The sequence below is a fragment of the Impatiens glandulifera genome, chromosome 3 (genome assembly GCF_907164915.1).
Source record: "Impatiens glandulifera chromosome 3, dImpGla2.1, whole genome shotgun sequence".
Classification (NCBI taxonomy): domain Eukaryota; kingdom Viridiplantae; phylum Streptophyta; class Magnoliopsida; order Ericales; family Balsaminaceae; genus Impatiens; species Impatiens glandulifera.
This window is the reverse complement of record NC_061864.1, coordinates 58,027,444-58,037,849: the sequence shown is the minus strand read 5'-3', so window position 1 is coordinate 58,037,849 and position 10,406 is coordinate 58,027,444. Positions and strand designations below refer to the sequence as shown.

At 28.8% G+C, this 10,406-nt stretch overlaps 1 non-coding gene and 1 pseudogene across 1 annotated transcript; both read left to right on the top strand.

Moving 5' to 3' along the window:
* The first annotated feature begins 355 nt into the window (after positions 1-355).
* Positions 356-477, top strand: LOC124933266 (annotated as a pseudogene).
* Positions 478-8,712: 8,235 nt separating this feature from the next.
* Positions 8,713-8,873, top strand: LOC124933246. The gene has a single exon (XR_007098943.1). It is a non-coding gene; the product is annotated as a U1 spliceosomal RNA (small nuclear RNA).
* Positions 8,874-10,406: the final 1,533 nt, after the last annotated feature.

Here is a 10,406-nt window from a genome sequence, read left to right as displayed (position 1 = left end):
CTCAATTCCATTGAGTAATGAACGTCCCTAATCTCCTTTTGAATTCTTTCATCGTTTATAAGTTTAGTACAAATAATTTTTTAAAAACTTTTCTTATTCCAAATTTACACAAATTTTAAACTTTATATAAAAGTAAATGAAATTATAGCGCATTAAAATTATTATTAATTTTTATTTATACAACAGTTATATTAAAATTGAAAAATTATGTACTAATTGGAATAGTGAAGACTTCTCAAATAAATTTCAACTTTTAGGGATTACATTGTGTTAGTTTTTGTCCCACATCGAAAATTAAAGGCATAGGTCTGCTTGAAAAGCAACTATAAAATTAAGCAAACATGGTCCATATCAATTACTTACCTGGACAGGATTGATGGGTGATCAATAAGACCCATAGTCTAGATCTACGATCATCATTGCACTCTGTTGATGCGTATTTCTAAGGTCAGCCTTATGGTTTGAGCCTGCGTCCGCCCGGCCCCTTTCAATCTTAGTTTGAATTTCTTGTTCATTCTTAGGCTTTATTAATTATTTCCTTGGAAGTCTGCTTCTCTCATCAGGTTAAATTTGCTTCTATTCATAAGTTATTCTGTCTTATCATATTCATGGATTGTTTCTGGACTTTTAATTGCTTAAATCTATAATTCTGATGGAGTTCATATCAGTTAGGGTTTGTGTATATGTTTGCTTTTAATCATCCTTCAACATTGATGCTCATGACTGTTCATTGCATTTTATGTCTCCATGAGGTTTGACAATTTTGTAGCAGTAAGAATGATTAATTTTTTAGAATATGAATATCCTTTGAAGGAATACCATGCTATTGTTGCAGTATATGAACAAATGAATGCACAAAACTGAGAAAAACTCCATAAACCCTAGAAATCTATGAAAATGTAATGGTTTAGGAATGATCAAAGAGTAAGGTTTTCTTGAATGGGAATGAAAGTACCCAAAATATTCTCACCCCCATCTGGAAACTATTCACAACCAGGAATTGACCTAACGGTTTAAATCCTTTCCTTGCCCTAGTGAATTGAGGTTGATATGCACCCATTGCAATTTCAGTATCTCTCGACCATTCTAATGAACGCTGATTTATGTTGGAGGATCCCAATATCACATACTCTTCGTAGACTATCATTCCTTTCTAGTGAACATAAATCATAAACCAAAATTTAGAATAGAATATGCTCAACATTGAGAAGTTACTTATTGATGGGGAAAAGGAAAGAGTGATTTACTTGAGGACTGTTTTTGGTACGTTTTTTCCTACATTTGAAACATCGCCGATTTCGTGTGTTTCTCGATTGCGGAGGCAGAGGAAATTCAAGTAGTCTTGAGGCTCATACTGATTGTCAACCCCTACCTCTTGTAAAGCCTTGTAAATTACATCATACATCATTTGCATTGTTTTATTTGCACAACATAAACATTGTGTATTTAGTATAAAACATTAACTAATAATTATAGCTACTATCAATGGAATTTGGAATTTGAACCTACCAATTCTTTGCGTAGCTCTATTAGTAGAGCCACTTTCTGGATACATTGGAATGAAGATATAAGTAGCAAATATTTGCTTTCCTCTGATTTTGTTTGCAATCTTTACATTTCCATCAGTATGAGTCAAGTCTTTGTGATTTTCCCCACGATACATGGAAATATTAATTCTCAATGTAGATAAAATGTTGTGCAGATCGAATTGCCTACACGGATACAGAATTGCCCTCAAGAAACATCAATAAAAGCAGGAACTTGGAAACATTTTTCTATATGGATCAGGAGGATTTGGCCATACAACTTGCAAATTCTTTATCACCTTAAAAATGAGATTGAATTGGCATTTTCAATAAGCCAGTCTATTTCAAACATTTTATTATAAAATATTTATCACGTTCATTGTAGCGTGACAAGGAAGATGACTCGTAATATATGGACCCTCCAGTTTGTTAATATCCTGAAATATACTGAATTTTGAGCTCTGAGTTGTTTTTTGTGTTCGTTATTGAATGTGATGGATGATCCAATTCTTATATTTATGGATTAAATGTTCATTTGATGTATTTTTAGTGTGGTTTTATTATGTATAATTTATGAAAAACATGTCATAACCTGAATTATATTGTCTTTATGAATGAGTTTTCACCGTATTGTTTTGAGATATTTGCACAAATTTGTATAATGAAATTTGTTTTATCTTTTAAAAATAGAGAGAGGCAATGCATAAATACTAATTAGTTCAGTACCTCCAAATGAAAGAACTGCATATGAATCAGAATGTTATGGAACAAATATCTCAATCATATGTGTACACTTCTTATTTTAAACTTTTCCATTTTAGTTTTTTTTCAATCAGTTTCTTTTGTACTCTCAGGTCTAACACCCTCATCTTACATTGCTTTATTCAAATTATCTTTAACTAATAGATCACTAATCATCAGTTTCCATTGCCTGTAGTTTATACCATTCAACTCACCATATCAGTCACGATGGGTTGTACATTCATCATCGTGACGCTCCTGCCAGAACCTAATTCATCAATCATCAAGTCATCCACCATTGCAATTCCTTCCACCGCCTTATCATCACCTTAACCGATATTCCCAACTCTTCTAAGTTTGTTGAAACTGTTGGAATTTAGACTATGTAGATTATTTCCATTATATGAATGGAAATGAGAATTAAAAAACAATTCTGAGAATGGGTGAGTCCCAAGAATAAAATCGAGTTAGTGGATTTGTCCACATTGGAAAAATAGCAAAAATGTAGCATTTTTCCATTAATCAAAGTGGGGTTTAATTTATTTGCCTAATGCATTTTATTGCATAAAAATAAATAATATATTTGGATTAAAATATTAATTGAATGAGTCAGTTAAATGAGTATTAATATCAATGTGCAAATAAGAAATTTTCAATCAAATGCAATGATAAATGCATAAGTTTGAAACCTTTCACATGCAATTGATGAAAATGCAATTGATTGCATTAATTGATTTTATTCTTACGTTAAAAAATTAGTCATTATGTTGATTGACTAATTTATCTTTAAATATCTCAATTGATCACATGTTGTTAAAAAGAGACAATAACAATTGCAGAATTACGTAGCTTTTTATCCTTCAATCACCCTAAATGAACTTTATTGGTTTTATTTTCAACATCACAAGAAGCTAGCTACTTCTTAGTTTTTAGAAAAACTTTCCATTGATCATTTTAATTGTGGCTTCACACAATTCTGCTTTGATCCCGCTGATAGTTCAGGTACGTTGTTCAAGTTCGTTGTGTAGTGATTCTGGTGCTAAATCACTACTAGATTCGTTGTACCCTGGGAGACAGCTATCTACGATAAACTCCAGCACAAACGGGAGACGGTGAAACTGTTTTAAGAGAAATGTGCTAAGCACATGCCTCGAATCAACATCGCAATCGGTGATTTCGTTCTTTGTATATTTTATTTTATTTTATTTATTTGTAACACCATTTTATATATATTTTCTGTTATTTCAAGACAAGATTTCTAACAATCTTAAAACAGTTTCATCGCTAAGTTATTTAGTAGTTTTTGCCGTCGAAATTTTTGTCTTTGATGTTTCAGGAATACGAGTTATGATGTTATAAAACATATGATGACTTATTTCGACAAGATAAAGTTGTTCATCTAAAGGAATAGAAGAATCCACAAATAAAGATAAGTATTTATTATATACATATAATGTTAATTATTATTAAAATTATTTGTATGAAAGCTTACTTTTATAAGCTAATATATGTTGATGTAGATATATATTATAAAGAAAAAATGATGTATATTCATTATACAACGTTTTCTAAAAAAATAAATTAGAAAATAATAATTTATTTTATTTTTACTTAAATGTTTGTTGGTTATTAAAATTATTATTAATAATAAATGAAAAAAAAGGTAACTAAAGAGTTAGCTTTTAATTTTCACAAATAAATTATTAATTATAATTTAGTGATAGTAATTAAAATTAATTATAATTGAAACATATGGTTTCAGTTTTAAAATAATTAATTATTATATATATACATTCTTAAATTAATTAAGTTTGATAATTAAAAGAATGTGATATTAAGATTAATAACTAAGAAGAGATAATATATTTATTTATATAAGTATATATATTGTCTTATATATTATATTTTGATTATGATGTTAAATTAAATGTGTAATATATTTATTTGTTGACAGAGTTCAGTCAAATATAAAATATAATTTGTCTCTGAAAAGAAGACAAATTGTTGTAAAAGTGCTAGAATGATGAAAGAGCGCATTGGCGCAGTGGTTCAAAGTTGACTTATTCGATAACGATTTCTTATGTAGAAAATTTAATTTGCTAAAATGACTTTGTCATTTATATTTTGAAGCATTTTAATTTCTTTTATAGAAACTATGTGATTAATAATGACAAAAAATGAAGGTCATATGTGTAATGAGATTAAATAAGTTGTTTGTGTTAGAACTTATTCTAAACATGTATTTAAAGAGACTCGGCTATGTTAGTCAAAATTGTCTTCGCCAAAATTTGTCTCAGTGAGAATAATTTTCCTAAATTTATTTTGAGCATGCATAGTCGCTTCACGCCCGATTATTGTTCAAAACATGGCAGTTAAGTGTTTTGATTAAGACATAAAATATATTTGTATTTATATTTAATTTGATTATGTTGCTAAGTGATTATTAATATAAATCATGCATATTAGCTAATAATATGATGATTCATGTTCATTCATAATAAATATGATCATCTAGAAATTTTTATACATATATAAATAAAGATTTATTTTTTATCTATTTTTATTTTAATAGATAATTTTGAAATTTTTCATAAATTATGTGTTCATTGATGGACAAAGATTTCTTATAGAATGTTAAAGGTCACCTAATTAATTAAGAAACGAATAATTGATGACATGAATATTTATTTATATATTTATTTAGTTTTATATTTGATTAAAGATAAATGATCAACATTCTAATTAAGTGTAATAATTAATATTCTAATTAATTATCATGTATTTTTTAAACGGTATTTTTAATGATAAATGAAGTTGTATATATATATTTGTTTAAAAATATATATGACATTATTTATCTGATTACATTTCTATGTTATTGACTATATATATTATATTTGTTTTGTCATCGTGGTGACTAAAATGAAAGAAGCAATAATATATAATATCATTTATATGGATATATTAATTTTGGTTTAATATAATATATTTGATATACATTTTTCAATTTCATCATTAATACTTACTTAATTTGATAATTTTGAAATCAAATAATTACAAGCAAAATCTTGTTTGATTTGAGAATAATGTGGCAAACGTGCCGATATTACGGGATGCAAACGTGCAACCGGAAATAAATGTTTAAGCGACTTCGGTCAAAGATGCTTGAAACATTATGATTTCTTTTTGTAGAAATCATGTGATAGGGTGAATATTTATTTGATTAAATATTCTAATTTCTTTTATAAAAATTAAGTGTTGAAATAAATATTTTAATTGATTAAATATTTTTAATTTCTTATGTAGAGATTATGTGAAGAATGATTTATATACGAATAAACATTCTAATCTCTTGTATAGAAATTATATTTTATTCAATTAAATATTTATGATATAGTTATCTTATTCATTGTATGATAAGTATAACAAAAGAAATTTATAAAAGATTGTGTGACAATTTCTTGATTAGAAAATCATTAATTTAAATCATATAAGTGTGTGATTTAAAAAAGGGTACCAACACGAATGTGGGGGCAAATATTTTATTGATTATAACACAAAAATAATTGTGTATATTATGATAAATAAAAAGATAATCTATTGTTAGAGAAATATATATTCTCTATAAAAGATAAAGTTGCGCAATTTTACAAAAAGAAAGAAAATAACAAGAAAATGTCTTGTTTATATTTGTCGAGTTGGTGCTCAAATCGATATTTAAAATTTGAGGATTTTGAAATCAAGAAACGTGTCATATTTTGACATTACTTTCATAAATATTTGAAGAACCAATGTCTTCAAAAAGATTTTATGAAATAACTGAAAAGAAAAGTTTATAAAATTTTGATATGACTTATAATAAATTTTATAATAATGATATGAAAATTTGATCATACTTTTATTAAAAAGTGGATGTGACAATTTTATATATATCATGAAGACAATGAAAATTATTTCATTACGTGTCTTTTGTACGATATTTTTATCGTTGAAAATTACGATAAAAATGATTAAATTTATTAAGGATATGAATTGCACCAAACAAAATATCATGTTGTTGTCAAATGATATATTGATATTATTAAATGAAAGACTTTACGTCTAAAAGTGAATATGTTTACACTTAGAAGTGCAATCTACGTATGAAAATTTTCTAAAAAAAACTTATGATGGATAGATTAAACGTTATAATCTATATTTTTGACTTATGTCGAAAAATAAAATATTTTAATGTAAAATATATAATCGTTTACATGAAGGCAGAATAGTTCAAAGACATTTTGTCTACTAGTTAACCAAGTAAACTATATTTTCATAAAAAGTTAAATGATAAGCATGTACGAATGACTATGCTTCTTATTAGAAGATGTTCCAAGGTTAACTAAGAATGTACCAACATAAATTTCTAATTATTGTGATAGTAATTTGAAATTGGACAAGCTTAGAGTCAATGACAAGTCTAGACATGCACGTCTTAGACATAATGTCATTAGACTATACTCTCTAATGGAGTTATCAAATTTGACTATGTAAGTCAAAGATAACATTGTGGATCCACTAATAAGATTACTGAATAGAGAGATCATTTGAAGTCTTTTGAGACATTACCCTCTTATAAGTCGGTATGAAGGAAAACCCAACCTATGCAGACCGGAGATCCCAAGAACTAGGTTCAATGGGACAACCTAATTGTACTGACTTGGAAAATTATTGTTGAGGATTAATCCTATAACGAAACAATACATATTTTGACGAGGATAAACATAACGCTTTTAATGATTCTTTGTGATCAAAGAGATCACCTATGTGAGGGAGAAGTGGGGCCGCTTCGAAAGAATTGCACGGCTCAATTCTAGATACTCTCACAGAACTAGGCGCGTGTTCCATGGCCAAAACGGACACAACCATGAGAGTTTGACATGTATCAGTGAGAATTCTATGTGAAAGTGTGTAATCATTTACACAAAAGGCAGAATAGTTCAAGGACATCGAGTCTACTAATCAGCTAGTAAAGTTATATGTTTTTACAAGGGAAGGTTCAAAGGGTTACACCTACCTATCCTATGTAGAATTCAACTGTTGAACCTTCACCGTGTTAATCTTTCAATTTATATTCATGTTGGGGATTGTTGGAATTTAGACTATGTAGATTATTTCCATTATATGAATGGAAATGAGAATTAAAAAACAATTCTGAGAATGGGTGAGTCCCAAGAATAAAATCGAGTTAGTGGATTTGTCCACATTGGAAAATAACAAAATGTAGCATTTTTCCATTAATCCAAGTGGGGTTTAATTTATTTGCATAATGCATTTTATTGCATAAAAATAAATAATATACTTGGATTAAATATTAATTGAATGAGTCAGTTAAATGGGTATTAATATCAATGTGCAAATGAGAAATTTTCAATCAAATGAAATGATAAATGCATACGTTTGAAACCTTTCACATGCAATTGATGAAAACCTTTCACATGCAATTGATTAAAATGCAATTGATTGCATTAATTGATTTTATTCTTACGTTAAAAAATTAGTCATTATGTTGATTGGATAATTTATCTTTACATATCTCAATTGATCACACGTTGTTAAGAAGAGACAATAACAATTGCAGAATTACATAGCTTTTTATCCTTCAATCACCCTAAATGAACTTTATTGGTTTTTATTTTCAACATCATAAGAAGCTAGCTACTTCTTAGTTTTTAGAAAAACCTTCCATTGATCATTTTAATTGTGGCTTCACACAACTCTGCTTTGATCCCGGTGATAGTTCAGGTATGTTGGTCAAGTTCATTGTGTAGTGATTCTGGTGCTGAATCACTACTAGATTCGTTGTACCCTGGGAGACAGTCATCTACGATAAGCTCCAGCACAAACGGGAGACGGTAGAACTGTTTTAAGGGAAATTATTGTCTCAATTGTAGTCATCTTGGTTTGTAGCACTTGACTGACCAATAAATTAACAAATATTTTATAAACATAATGCTAGCCAAAAAACATCTCTATAACGTGTCAGTAACCTATTCCAAAATAACAAACTAGCAATGAAGCATAAAACAACTCCATTCCATTTACATTGAGTAATACACTTTCTTAAATCTCCTCTTGAATTCCTATCATTTCTAAGTTCAGTACAATTATTTTTTTAAACTTCTCTTGTTCAAATTTTTATTAACACAAGTTATAAACTTTATATAAAAGTAAATGAAATTATAGTACATTAATATTATTATTAATTTTTATTTGTACAATAGTTATATTAAGATTGTGTACTAAGTGTAATAGTTAAGATTTCTCAAATAAATGTCAACTTAGATACAAGACGTCATTCTATATTAGGGATTGCATTGGGTTGCTTTTGTCCCACATCGAAATTAAAAAGTATGAGTCAACTTGAAAAGCAACTATAAAATGAAGCAGACATCGTCCATAAAAATTACTTACCTGGACAGGATCGATGGGTGATCAATAAGACCCATGGTCTAGATCTACGATCATCATTGCACTTTGATGATGCGTATTTCTAAGGTCAGCCTTAGGGTTTGAGCCTATGTCATAATTTGTGTTAGTGGGGGCCTGCGTCCGCGCGGCCCCTTTCAATTTTAGTTTGAACTTCTTATTATTTTTTAACATCTCCCCATCAGTGGATGCTCATATCTCTCTATTATCTTTGTATGAAGAACATCTCCGTTATCTGAAATTCTTTCTTTGCAAGTTTGCTTCTCTCAACAGGTAAAATCTACATTTTGTTGTTTCAGTTGAATCTGCATACTACATTACTCCATACTTCTGATGGAGTTCATATCAGATAATCGTCTAGGGTTTGCGTATATGTACCGATTTACGTTTTAATTGCGTATATATCAACAAGGTTTTATTTCTTCGTATCTTATCAATTTGCTTTTCTTTCAATAATCCTTCAATAGGAAGCTCATGATTGTTCATTGCATTTTGTAGTCTCCATGAGGTTTAACAATTTTGTAGCAGTAATAATTGTTAATTTATTGAGAATATGAATATCATTTGATTAAATACCATGCTATTGTTACAATATATGAACAAATGAATGCATAAAACTAAGCCAATTCCCTCCCTAAATCTTAGAAGTTTATACCTCATACTCTTTACAAAATCTATGAAAATATAATAGGTAAAATCTACATTCTGTTGTTTCGGTTGAATCTGCATACTACATTACTCCATACTTCTGATGGAGTTCATATCAGATAATCGTCTAGGGTTTGCATATATGTACCGATTTAGGTTTTAATTGCGTATATATATCAACAAGGTTTTATTTCTTAGTATCTTATCAATTTGTTTTTCTTTCAATAATCCTTCAATAGGAAGCTCATGATTGTTCATTGCATTTTGTAGTCTCCATGATGTTTAATAATTGTTAATTTATTGAGAATATGAATTTCCTTTGATTAAATACCATGCTATTGTTACAATATATGAACAAATGAATGCATAAAACTAAGCCAATTCCCTCCATAACTCTTAGAAGTTTATACCACGTACTCTGTACAAAATCTATGAAAATATAATGGTTTAGTGTTGGATCATAGAGTAACATTTTTTTGAATGGGAATGGAAAAAGTACCCAAAATATTCCCACCCACATCTAGAAACCTTTCACAGCCAGGAATTGACCTAACTTTGCCACCCGATCAACCTGAACTAAATACTTAAGCAGGTGTTCTGTCATCTCAGTGAAATCCTCATCAGCTTATAGCCTCCAGTTATGTTCCCCTATTTCTCTCACCCGTCTAACAAACTCGATGTTCTCAGACTACACAAAATAGTCCTTCACGACTACATTGTGCTCTGCCCATAGCGACATTCTGTAACCATAAATCTAAATAAACAAATTTAGGGTTAGTTTCATTCAACGTATTGCAGGCCATAGAGACAATTGTTTTTTAGAAACCTGTTTGATTTGGTTTATTCATTGTTGGGTTTTACAACAACAAAACTACGAATTTTCTTTGAAATCAAATCTGTAACAAATCTACCAAGAAGTGAAATAGAAAAAAATAAATGACAACACAATACACGTGGTTCGGTGAAAATCGACCTACATCCAAGGGAGGGATAAGTTTCATTAAATCAAAAAAACTGTCAATA